At 38.9% G+C, this 12,896-nt stretch overlaps 1 protein-coding gene across 5 annotated transcripts in view; it reads left to right on the forward strand.

The window, feature by feature from the left end:
• Positions 1–254: 254 nt before the first annotated feature.
• Positions 255–12,896, forward strand: part of tbl1x.L (transducin beta like 1 X-linked L homeolog) — a 173,939-nt gene continuing 161,297 nt past the window's right edge. For 3 of the 5 annotated variants that reach the window (XM_018246614.2, XM_041582080.1, XM_041582081.1), the window contains exons 1-2: positions 255–612; positions 1,877–2,013. The gene's annotated coding sequence lies outside the window, so the exon portion shown is untranslated. The remainder of the gene's footprint in view (positions 613–1,876; positions 2,014–12,896) is intronic. The other 2 variants (XM_041582078.1, XM_041582079.1) reach the window with 2 other exon arrangements.

Consider the following 12,896-nt stretch of genomic DNA (forward strand, 5'->3'; position numbering starts at 1 on the left):
TCTGCATTGCTTAAATAGTTTGAAGCAGCTCTGTAAAAGGTTAATATCTTTGCAGAAAAAAACATGATTTGGCTTTAAAAGCAATCCTTAAAACCTTCAGGAAAAATAATAAAGTATTCTGCTGCTAAATGATGCCAGAAAAATCCCAGGGCGTAGACATCTATTTCTGTTTCCGTGCGCTTATATTAGTATTTGCGTGGTAGCAGAGGAATGTGTCACAGTAATGCAGAGAGCTGTAATGATGTCAACTTGTTATTTACTTTCCAAATCTGAATGACTGAGCAAGGCGAAAGGAGAATCAATCAACCACAATGTGACCCTACAGGCAGAAAAAACAGCACTCCCACCAGCAAGCCATGGGGGAAGGGAAGCACATGTAACCAAGGCAATCTTGCATCATGTACTTATGCTGGCTTTTTAAGGCACTCTTCTCATTTTCATTTGTTTTCTCTGTTCACGGTAATATGTAAGGATCTAAGAAAAAACCTGTGCAAAATCGTTAAGAATCAGAAAAAGGGTCGTATACTATATGGGCTGTAAAATAAGACTTTTATCGGATTTTCAGCAGTAATTTTTTTTAATGTTCTGCTGATTCAGAATTATGGAGCTCCTGTAAGTCCAACATTTTCCTATTTCTGTCTCTGAAACACAGTGTGAAACTTATGTGGCACATGGTTGTGATACTCCATTGTGAACTCTTGTCTGCTGTTTAGTTTAATATATATATATATATATATATATATATATATATATATATATATATATATATATATATATATATATATATATATATATATATATATATATATAGTGATCTATTTCAGTGCAGCATTTCAAGTAGCAAATTAATTATAATATATACATGACAATGTGTTTTAACTGTTGTAATTATTGTATCGGTAATAATAAGATGTTTGCCTTCATACGATAGCAAATATTGCAGAAGCAATAGAATGTTTTTCTATCATGTGGCCTTCTTAATGAACATTGGAGAACATTGTATTTATTTTCATATTCTAAGGACGAAATAATATCTAATGATATGTATTTAGTCCCCCAGCTACCAACGGCAGCATTTATGCCCATGCATTTCTATGTGTAATTATAAAAAGTATATAAGAATTCTCCAGGCACAGCATCTCCCTCCCCTCCCCCCACTCAAACATAATAAATGCCGAATGTGCAGTGTCACCCAGCTCCATTTTCTATAATACAAGCTCTCTAATCAGCTCCATTGTCATTGATGCTAAATATTGCCTGCAGAAGATATTTCACAGTTATTAAATCATATTGGATAGGTTGGATTTCATGTATAAGCCCCAAACAAAATTGTAAATGTTGATTTGTGAGTTTTTAAAAGCAAAAAGGAAACAACAGGAAATTATTACACTTAGAAGGAAGGAAAATAAAATATGCTATTGTTTTCCACTAGTTCAGGTCAGTTGATCTGTCTGTTTATAGTATTTTTTTTTTTTTTTCTCTAGGAGGTCACTGGCTCAGTGTCTTCTGTGTGTGTCTGTGTGTGTGCATGTGTGAGTGTGTGAGTGTGTGGATCTTTTTTTTTTTTCCTGCCAGTCTCTCTTTCCCCCCTCTCTGAGCTCCTGCTTCTGTCTTTGGAGCTTCACTTACACACAAACACAGGCTAACTAACTCTGCTAATGAACTACTTAGCCGTACCTTTTTGATTGCTGCACCAAATATAAAACACATTTTATAATATATATACATATATATAGTACAGTCCTAATAAAGTCTGATTTGGCACTTTTCTGGGAATCATAATTTTTTTTAAGTCAAACGTTTTTTTAAATCTATTTTTTTAATAACTCTGGAGGATTTACAGTTAAAGATCATCTATGGTTGTTTGCAAATCCAGGAACTGCGAAGGAAGAGTTAATTGCTTCTGCAAGTGAAGAAAAGTCCCTGTGTGTGTTTGCTTCCTATAAGAAGTTAAGGCTTTAACCAACTGCTACATGAACTGCAAACAGTGTCTTGTATTCCACGTTCTGTGAGGTGAGTCTGAATTTTAATTGCAAGGAGCTGACTTGAAATCCATTGATTGGGAATCAGCTGAGAGCTTTCTGGAATTGTCATTGTATATGTCAGTGCTGGCAAAACTTACCTGCAGATTCAGTGACTGATTTGCCATGTATGATGATGTTTCTCTTTTGAATTTGCTTACTGATATTACTGTACCTTTTAAAACCCATTTGAAGTCATGAAAACTTTGAATTGGAAACTTTATGTTGTTGCTTTTGCTTGCAAGAGTTAATGTTAGTGATCTCTTTTCCCTGTGATTATGCTGTTTTTTATTTACATGGATATTTTCCAAAGCGTGTTGGGGGATGGGTGTTTAAAAGAGTGCCCTTACTGCGTTAGAGTGTTATTTTCAATAAGAAGAAAGATACAGGGGGAAAAAACTGTAAAAATGCCAGGTATTCACATTGCAGATGGTGTGGAGTTTCCTTAAGCCCTGGAGTTGGGGGAGGGTAGTCCCATTCATTGACTTTATGTTAGACAGCATTTGATGCCTTACGTCAAATGTCAAAATCTTTTACAGCTAGAACTTTCATTTTTATTGTGCATATGGTGGTTTTATATTGCTGTGGGCAACCCCTCCCCCCAAACCCACTAAGGAAGACATATATAAAAGCAAGTTGGCAAATCATATTTTATCATACTTTACATTTTGTTGGAAGTAGACTTGTTGCATGTTTTGCTCCCTTGTTTTTATCTTGAAAATCACTTGCTTTTATAAATTTCTAAGGTCTGGGCTTATTGACCAATACAGAGGGTAAACTGTTCGATATACACATCAATCTATTGTGCAGTGCAATGTTTGTGCTTTGTAAAAACGTTTTAATAATAATCTCGGTGTGTACATGAAAGATCAGAAAAAGCTGCAGCACATTAACAATATTTACGTAAACAACAGACAATAGCTTATAGAACAAATACAATATTCCAAGTACAGATACCAGTATTATGGATTTGCTCAGAGATCCTATCATATTTATAATAGAGAAAAGATAAAACAGTAAAAAATGTAAAACGGCTCTTTTAAGTAATATTCAAAGGTTGATGACACTGCTGTATATCAGATAATGATATAATGATATTTGGCATAAAAGGGGTTGTTCACCTTAAAACAACTAGTTGTTTTCAGATAGATCACCAGAAATAATCACTTTTTCCAATTACTTTCTGTTTTCTATGTGTCACCGTTTTTCTAATATTGTAAAGTGTAATTTTTTACCTTCTAAAGCAGCTCTGAGAGGGGGTCGCCGACCCTGCAAACTGTTCTAAATTGATACAGTTCATTTAGTTGATACATTTCTTATCTTTGTCCTTGCTGAGCAGAATCCCTGGGTTTCATTAAAGGCAGCTGTTAGAAGTGATACAATAGTTGCTAATACTCCAGAGATGCTGCTGAGAAATGTATCGACTAAATGTTGCAAAATTGTAACAGTTCAGAATCTGAACCTGAATCACTGAGCTGCCAGACTCAAACACCAAAGACAGGAACATTCAGCTTTAAATTTAGATTTTGGAAAAACAGTAAGAAAATAAATAATAGGGGGGGGGCCCTAGACCAATAGCAAGGAAGAAAAGAAGCAAATCTCTGTTGCAAATCCCCGGGTCCCGCCTGGAAAAACAGCTGCACAGGCACGACCAGCCTGACGGAAATCATCACCCGGCTTAAACCAGGTTGGTGACGGAGGAGGCCCCTCGAACCACATACACACTTGGAGCTATTTCTCTGTTCTCCCCCCAAAATACAGACACCAGGGATAGAGGAGTCCCACGGCACAGCCACGTGGGCTCTTACAATCTGCCTGATCGCTGCCTTCCTCTACAAAGCAGGCACACACTGTCAAAAGGCAACTCCCGAGCCTCGCGCTGACCCCCCCCCCCCCGGAGTACCATATAAACACATATTTGCCTACCACATACTGCACCACTGGGGATAAGCATATCTATATAAGTACTACTGACTGCACTACTCACTCTTCTAATAAGTGAGACAATTACGGACCCAGTAATTCTGATATCTGCCCTAGTGTATGGGACACCTTGACAGCACTGTGATTGGGACACAACCTTATGCCTCGCAGGCCACAGCAAGCAACCCGCACCACACTGTCAGACTACACCATTGCCACACAATACCTGTGGAAAGGTGGCTGTGACAACATGAGACCATAATAGATTGGATGTCCAGTGCATTACATGCTATTAACTAGAAGCACGCACACTCAGGGTCCTCCAATATCTGGATATATTCACTCAAAGTGGACAAATAGGGCCCCAAGCAGAGATCACTAGAGCAGTTTACAAAAAAAAATGACAAAGGTCCGGGCTCCCCATCCAGGGACACAGATAAAGGTTCAAGGAATCCTTAAACCACCTCCTGACTCCCCACTACAGGACCCATGTGTCCAAATTTTGCTTGCTGCCATAGCAGAATCAAAAACAGCTCTATCCACACAGATTGAAGAACTTAAGGTAGACTTTGCTTAGAGCTGACCTTCAGATGGTTGGAGAGAGAGAGTGAACAGCTTGGAGGGTAGTGTCTCTGGGCGTGAGGACAGGTGTCCTCCCAAATCAAATACAACAGCTCACCCAACAGCTACGTAACCAGGCTGATCTCTTGGACGACTATGGAAATCGCCAACAAAGAACTAATCTAAGAATAATTGGCTGCCAGAAAAAGCAGAGGGTAATAACCCTGTGGCCTTCATCGAGAGCTGGATTAGGGCGAACCTGGGCACTCATGCATTATCTGGCATATTTGTGGTGGAATGGGCTCACCTTGTCCCAATCCCTGGGTCACCCACCAGGCCTTTCCTGCTACGTCTCCTGAACTATCGCCATACTGGCCATGGGAGAGTGAAAAGCAAGACCTCACTCATGAGGGCAGCAGGATAGCCATATACCCTGACTACTCCTCAAGCCTGCAAAAGAAGTGCAACACCTTTGTGGGAGTCAATCGACGGTTAAGGGAGCTACAACTGAAATATTTAATGATGTATCCAGCAAAATTGAGAGTTACTTATGGCTAGCAGGTCCACTTCTTCACCTCCTCGGAGGAAGCAGGAGCATGGCTGGACTTTCATCCAAATCAGTCCCCCCATGCTAGCCCTAACCGCTAAATATAACATGACACTATTCTTGACCCTATACCCACAATATCCTGGGAATACATTGCTGCACTGGGTGGACCTCTATGATCGTCTCGAAGGATGGGCCAGCTGCCAACCAATGGGAACCACATGATACATTTGTTTCCCCCTTTTTGCTTTGCACCCACGAACACGTGGGGTTCTGTGATGCCCCCTCTATAGTACTGTCGCCTGCTCAACAGGCCATAATAAGAACAACTGCGGGGCAGCTGAACTACCCTCTAGGGCTGAAGTTCTAATGGCAAATCTTACAGCCTAAGAACCAAACAACCTGAGTAACATCCCCCAAGGAAACCCTCACACCACATGAAAGTTTCTTACTGGAAGAGCCATTTTCCACTCCCTGAAATTATGGATGTTATCTCATCCTTCCCTCTGGGTAAGATGCCAGGGCTGGATGGAATCCCAATCGACTGATACAAGCTTAATCTAGATAATATAGCCCATAGACTACTTCATCTATATGAAACTGCACTGGAGGCCGGTATGAGGCACTTATAGTTCTGATACCTAAAAAGGTGACCCACTTCACTGTGCAGTTTATAGACCCATCTCGCTCTTAAGTAATGATGTTAATATACTGGTGAAAGTAATAGCCAACCGCCTCACCAAAGTAGTGCACCCTGATCAGTCTGGTTTTATGCCTGGGCGGGCAACCGATATTAATATATGATTATACACCAATATTGACCTATCCCTTGATATAAGGAAAGCAATTGATTCAGTTGAGTGGAGCTTTCTTTGGGGTGTGCTGGCAACCATGGGCTTTAGTCCTAAGTTATAAGCTGCACGCAACTGTTATACAGTATGCTAGTCCGACAGCTAGAATCTGAACTAATAAATTGGTCTCTGACCCTTTCAAATTAGGCAGAGGTACTAGACAGGGTTGTCCACTTTTCCCATACCTGTTTGTGTTGGCTATAGAGCCTCTGGCAACCTTGATACGTACAAGCCCAAATATCACCGGCTTGCGCTTTGGTGGGGTGGAGGAGCAGATATCCCTGTATGCCAATGATGCCCTGGTGTATCTAGCAGATACAAGACAGTCACGTGGTGCCCTCCTTTAAGATAGTTGACCAGTTTGGAGAATTTTCAGGGCTACTGGTTAACTGGCATAAATCTACCTATATGACTATAAATGGTCACCAGTCTCCCTCACACTCTTCCTCTACAGAACTGAAATGTGTAGAGACATTTAAATATTTGGTAATATGGGTCTCGCCAGACCCATACAAATTTAAAGAACTAAACATTGACCCAGTAGTCCAGCAACTGACCATGAACCTTACAAACTGGTCAGGACTCCCTAGGTTGCATCAATCGCTTAAAAATAGTGGTACTCCCCAAGTTACTGTACCTGTTTCACAATTCCCCAGTCCCCCTGCCCCTCAACCACTTTACCAAACCTGACATGCACGTTTATATGGGGCAACAAACAACCCTGCATAAGTCTCAAAATCTTAACTGCCCCTAAAATACTTGGACTCAGTACTCTGTGCAAGACATAATATCAAATCCATCGGCCAGCTTTATGACAACTAGGGGTATAAATCATATGTGGACCTGGCAGCAGAATTGAAGCTTCCTAGAAAACATTTTTTCCAGATACTTTCAAATAAGGAATGCAGCAATTAGCCAGTTCCCAGCTTCCCCAGGATGTCTCTCTCTTTGCTCGAGGTCGCCAAATCATGGGAAGTTGGTATCTCGCATCTACAATATTCTTAATAAACAAAGGGGCAACCCCTATGCAAGATGCCATAATAAGTGGATGCAGGTTATACCACACATAGACCTGGATGACTGGGACACTATTACACATTCATACTTGCCCTCAGTAATATCATATGATACATAGAACCTATGTTACCCCAGCGAGGCTGCATTCCATGCTTATGCTTATGCAACTTATGCTTTAAATGTGGGAAGGATCCAGACACTTACCTATACACCTTCTGGTTTGGTTGAAAACATTACAACTGTACCAATGTGTTTTATCAAGGTTGCTCTATTTCTATGCAAGGAAGGCAATCACCCTAGTTTGGAAACTGCCTAGATCCCCCTCCTTAAAACGATGGAAATCCCTAGTAAATGAAGCTTTTCCCCTATATAAATTAACATAGTAGAGTTGCGGATGCCCCTCTGTGCAGGACAATGTTTAATGTGATACAAGCTACATATAATGTGACACCTATGGTACACTACCCTCAGCCTGCCAATCCCCCCCCCCACCACCCCTTCTGTTACCCCTTGTTTAAAAAAAAAAAAAGGTTAAAAATGCTTGATCTATCTCTGGCTGACCCGACCTTAGTTCGTAACACTGTGACAACTATGTATTGATATGATAGACCACTTTATATTTGAACTGTTTGCTATTGTTCATTACAGATGTATCAAAGCTGGGAAAAATAAAATCTTAAAAAAAATAAAATAATGGAATGTAATTGAAAAAAGTCTTTATTTCTGGGGAACAATCTGAAAACAACTGAACTGAAAAAAGGTGTTTGGAAGGTTTGAAGCAGGGTTTGTAATGGTCAGCATCTCATGAAGATCAGTTTAGCCTTTGTTAGCTACTGTCACTACAAAATAGTCTCTCAACAGAAAAAGTAAAACCAGATGAATCAGAATTCACAAAATTAAAACAGAAAATGCTCAAAATGACCAGTGTCCACTGTTTATAGTATTTCAAGGCTTGTTTACTAAGTGCAAAAAATGGATGCAAACTGTCATGCAATTCACATTTTTGCCTTCTGTGCCTTGCAGAATGTGCATCTGCCTCATGAATACAGTGCTGCCTTTGTTTGGCAGCTCTGTATTCACAAAGGGATTTTTCATCCATCATGAAACCCCAGGTGCAAGTGCTTTTTGAATGGACACTAAAGGGTGCAGTTTACTCCTTACTTCTCTTCAATGGAATGCTGAAATAAAACTAGAGAACATTACTATCAGTTCCCATAATTTCTCTTCTAAGTAGGGATGCACAGAATCCCGAATCCTTTGTGAAAGATTTGTCAGAATACTGAAATGAACTGAATCCAAACACTAATTCGCAAATGCAAATAAAGTGTAATTAGAAATTTTCTCTACTTCCTGTTTATGTGACAAAAAGCATGATTTTACGGATTCGGATTTGTCGAATCTGAATCCTGCTGAAAAATGCCAAATCCTGGCCGAATACCGAAACAAATCCTGAATTCGGTGCATCCCTACTTGTAAGAAGTGAGCAGTGCAGTATAAAGTTTCTTATAAGCAATTATATTATTCTCCTTCTACTTTAAATTTAGGGGCAGATTAATCAATGGTTGACTTTTTGCTATTAATCAAATTTTTTTCTTCCTGGCAATTTCCAACAAAAAACAAAACTATTCAAAACAATTGGCACATTATCATAGGTTTGAATTTAAATATTTCTATCATTCTACCTACCTGAAAATCTTCAAGGGAATGGTTGGTTGTGTTACCCTAGAGGCCCATGGTAATATAACCAAAATTGAGAAGCGTTTTCTCAAGCATCATCAAATTGACATGAGAAAGGATAAATGTGAGAAATTTATATGCTTAAAAAAAAGATAAAGATACAGAATTGGAAATTTTGGCTTTGAGTTCATGTGAGTAAAATGGGGCCTTTTGTGTGCATTGTCACTCAAATCTCATCAGAAAAGCATAGAGGCGTAGATGTAAGAGATGTATGTGTGAGTGTTTGGTGAAACTGTGTCATGATATCTGCTGGGTGGATGCTGCTGCTGTTCTGAAATTACATTACAAAACAGATAAAGCATGTATATCATTTTATAAAGAGTCATGAGTAAATTCAAAAGTGAGAGTGGTTTGTGCTTCAATAGGAAAGCCAGTCATTAGTGGGCATACCATTCCTCTACTTTTTTAAGTAGCTGGTCTAAGAGATTATCTCCCCTAGAAGACTATGGACAATGTAAAAAAATAACCTTTTTTTGTAGTAAATTAATTAAAACTTGAGTGTCATTCAGTTATGCAAGTTTGGGAGCAAGAGAGGATGACCGCACACTCTGAAGCCCCCTGTGTACTTGATGAAAATCTTCATTCCAACACTAGGTTCAGGGTGCAGAATTCCTAGGGTGCAGGTGGTTGTTAAATAGGCACTAAAGGGAAATGGAGTCCTCATGTCTTTGGGGCAAATTTACTAAAGAGCAAAGTTACTAACGCTGGCAAAAATTTGCCGATCTACTAATGGGCGTAGGCGTTACTTCGCTAACGAAGGAGATATACTCTAGAGGTACTTCGCTCCCTAACGCCAGGCAAAGTTGCGCTCTGGCGAAGGGATGTAACTGCACAAATTCAGTAAGAGGCAGATTTTACTGAACGTTACCTCTTGCGTCAGACTCAGACCAGGCGAAGTGCGAGTAGATAGGACTTCCTCAAAATTCCCAAAGTTCCAAAAAACGCTGTCTTTTCCTTTTTAGGGTGCTAGGCTGCAAAAGAGTGTAACATTTTTTGAGGGTAACCTGCTTCCCCCCTACATTTCCTAACATATGGCACATAAACAATAAACTGGGCTCATGTGTAGGGCATAATAACAACTCTATTTTCTTTTATTAAGCTTCCCTGGGCTTGTGTAATTTAATGTATTTGCTGCAACATATACGTCCATTCAACTTTAACTTCCCACCGTATTCAAATTAGCCAACGCTAGCGCAACTTCTCTCTGCTTGTCGGCGCCCTGGATGCAAATTCACATGTTTATGAATTAACATTGTCTGAGTGAATTTTCGCCTGGTGAAGGGTTGCGCTGCCTGCGAAGCCATCACTGGCAAATTTTTGCTGTTTAGTAAATTTGCCCCTATATATGAAGGGCAAGAGTCTTGATCTTTATCTTGGATCACTATCAAATGGGAGTGAGAATGTCTCTATGTCCAAAATTGTATTGGTTGAGGAGTGGTGACAATGAAGGCTTTATTATAGGTTGTGGGGCTGCTGGAGCACAATTTAGTCACCCCAAGTGATTGTATTGACTTACCTGAAACCCCGGGCAGAAAACTGTACCAGTGAGCACCACGGAGCAATCCTCTTCCATCTTCCTACGGCAAGCGCCGTAGATCGAAAAGACAAACTTTAACTAAAAAGTTGGCTATGTCGTTCAACTGTGCATATGTTTGCCCTGGGAAATTTGAAGAAAGAAGAAGCCGGAAGAGGATCGCTCCATGGTGCTCACTGGTATAACCCCCGGGCTGGGGGTTATGTGGGATTTTTGGCATGTAACCAATTTACTCATGTCTGAGACACTTCTATTTACAATATTGAATGGCTTGTACTATTTCTAAATTCCCCAGATGCTATATGTTATTGGCACTGTGTATGGGCATACAATTAGTAACTGACAAATATGGGTATTTCAGAATTTTCAAATGATTTGCAAATGTGCCTAAACAATTGTTTAGGTGAAATTAATCTTGTAATGTTTACTAATTTCTGTTGCCTATTGTGAGAATGCACCTGTGATTGTAGGCAAATGGTGTTTAAATCAATGAAGTATTTTGTCACCGTCCATGCAGAAATTAATCACCCAGGAGACAAATTGTCCAGAATCACTATGTGTGCCCTTGTCCTAAGAAATAACACTACAGTGGGTATATCTACAGACTATGTTTCTGACTACTAAACCGATGTAGTCAGTGCTGTGTATTTAATGCATCAACACTCCAACTCATGCAACTAAGAAAATGATTCCCACCTTACTAAATGTCACTGACATCTAAAAAGTTTACCCTATTAGAACTGACTGCATCTCATTGTGCCGGCTGCAGCAGCAGGGGGCACAAGCCAGCCCTCTCCTTTCCATTGCTCCATGAGGACCCCCCCACCCATTGTGGCCTATGCCCTATTTTGCACCCTCTGACTCTGAATGAAATGCAAGTTAGGGGACAGGTAGTGGAAGTCGAGGTATGCCTTTGTGCCTCCTCATGTCCACACCTCACGATTACTTGTTATTGTACAAAGGCAACATTGCAACCATTTTTTGGAATTTGAAAACTGATTTACTAATAGTAAATGACCCCTACATCTGTTATATATTTATATATACATCACATTATACCTACACTTGTTTTAAATGTTAATTACATTTTCCCCTTTTTTCTCTATTTATATTTTTAATATTAAGCACCAATCATTGGTGCTTTTTTTTGTAAATGTTATTAATTTGTTATTGTATATACGTATCACTATGGTAGCTGGCTGGGAAAACTGGCTACCTCCTGTAGGGATGGCATGTCTGCCAGGAGTGACTGGAATTCTTTCTAATGCTTGTATAAATATACCATGAGAGGTGAAAATGTTTAAAGGGATTCTGCCATGATTTGTATGGTATAGTTTTTATTATGAAATGATATTGGAAGTAAGTCATTCTACGATTTATGACTTTTTGAACCAATAAGTGTATTTTTTAATTTGTAATATTGGTGTATAGGCAGCCATCTCATTTTGCCTTGTCATGTGCTTTCAAAAAGAGCCAAAAATGAACTTGTGCTGGGTTTCTGGCCTGATAACCTTGGAAAAAACACTTGGAAAAGGGAAGTTTGTCAAGGTTATAGAGCCCAAAATCCAGCATGAATTTTTTTAACTCACACCAGGTTTCCTTAAAGATTGTTCGAGCACAAAAGCTTGAGTAATATTAAATAAGCCACCTAGCATTCGCTACTGTGTATAGTACAAATATTATTTCTTCTCCTCTTTGCATTGATTTCTGTAACTAAGAAAGGTCACATTGCTGTTTAATATCCCAATGACCCAGAGTTTTCTGCGCCACATCGTTTTGAAATTAATTGAATTTCTAGTGCTATAATTATTCCTTTAATAACAATATGATAACATTGTTACATTGTGCAGATACATAAATGTAAATTAGATTGCTAAAATATGACATGCAATTATTATTATAATTATTTATATAAAGCAGTAGAAACTGGAGTGTTGCTTAAATGCACGGAAAGAATTTTTACATCCATCGGCATTGTTTATGTTTTTGTGTTAATGAGCCTGATCTGGTTTGCTGAATCAATAGAATAAGAACAGAAATTCATGCAGGATTTCCTTTGGGATACAGAAAACTCTTTAATTTAAACAAAAGTCAAACATTCTTGAAAACATTATGCACTTAATTAATACTTATTTGTGATTAAAAAAAAAATAAAGGTTAATGTAGCATTTACGTAGAAAGTAAAATTTTTTCAGTTTCTAATTTCCCTGTAGCCTTCAATGTAGTCTTCATGTGATGAAATAAGTTTAACACTGCCAAATCACTAACATATAAGAAGATTATTGGTTAAATAGTAGCTCATTCCTTAAAGAATGGAGCATAATTAGGTCAGAACTTAGGTTCCTGCATGCCCACTCAGAAGGCATGTATTCAATAACTTTAAAGGGGTGGTTTAACTTTTCATTACTATTATATATTATTGGTTTTCATTATTTATTTGTTAGAATTTTAATTAATGTAATTATTTGTTTTGTCTTATGACTCCTTTCAGCCTTGAAATGGGGGCCATTTACCCCATCTAAAAAATGAATGCTCTGTAAAGCTACAAATGTCTCATCTTTGTAATCAGGCCCTCTAATATTCATATTCCAGTCTTTTCAGTTCAGTTATGGTTCCTAGGGTAATTTGGGCCATAGCGAACAGATTGCTGAAATTGCAAACTAGAGAGCAGTAGGGATGTAGCGAACGGCGGAAAAAATGTTCGC

The sequence above is a fragment of the Xenopus laevis genome, chromosome 2L, assembly GCF_017654675.1.
Source record: "Xenopus laevis strain J_2021 chromosome 2L, Xenopus_laevis_v10.1, whole genome shotgun sequence".
Lineage (NCBI taxonomy): Eukaryota > Metazoa > Chordata > Amphibia > Anura > Pipidae > Xenopus > Xenopus laevis.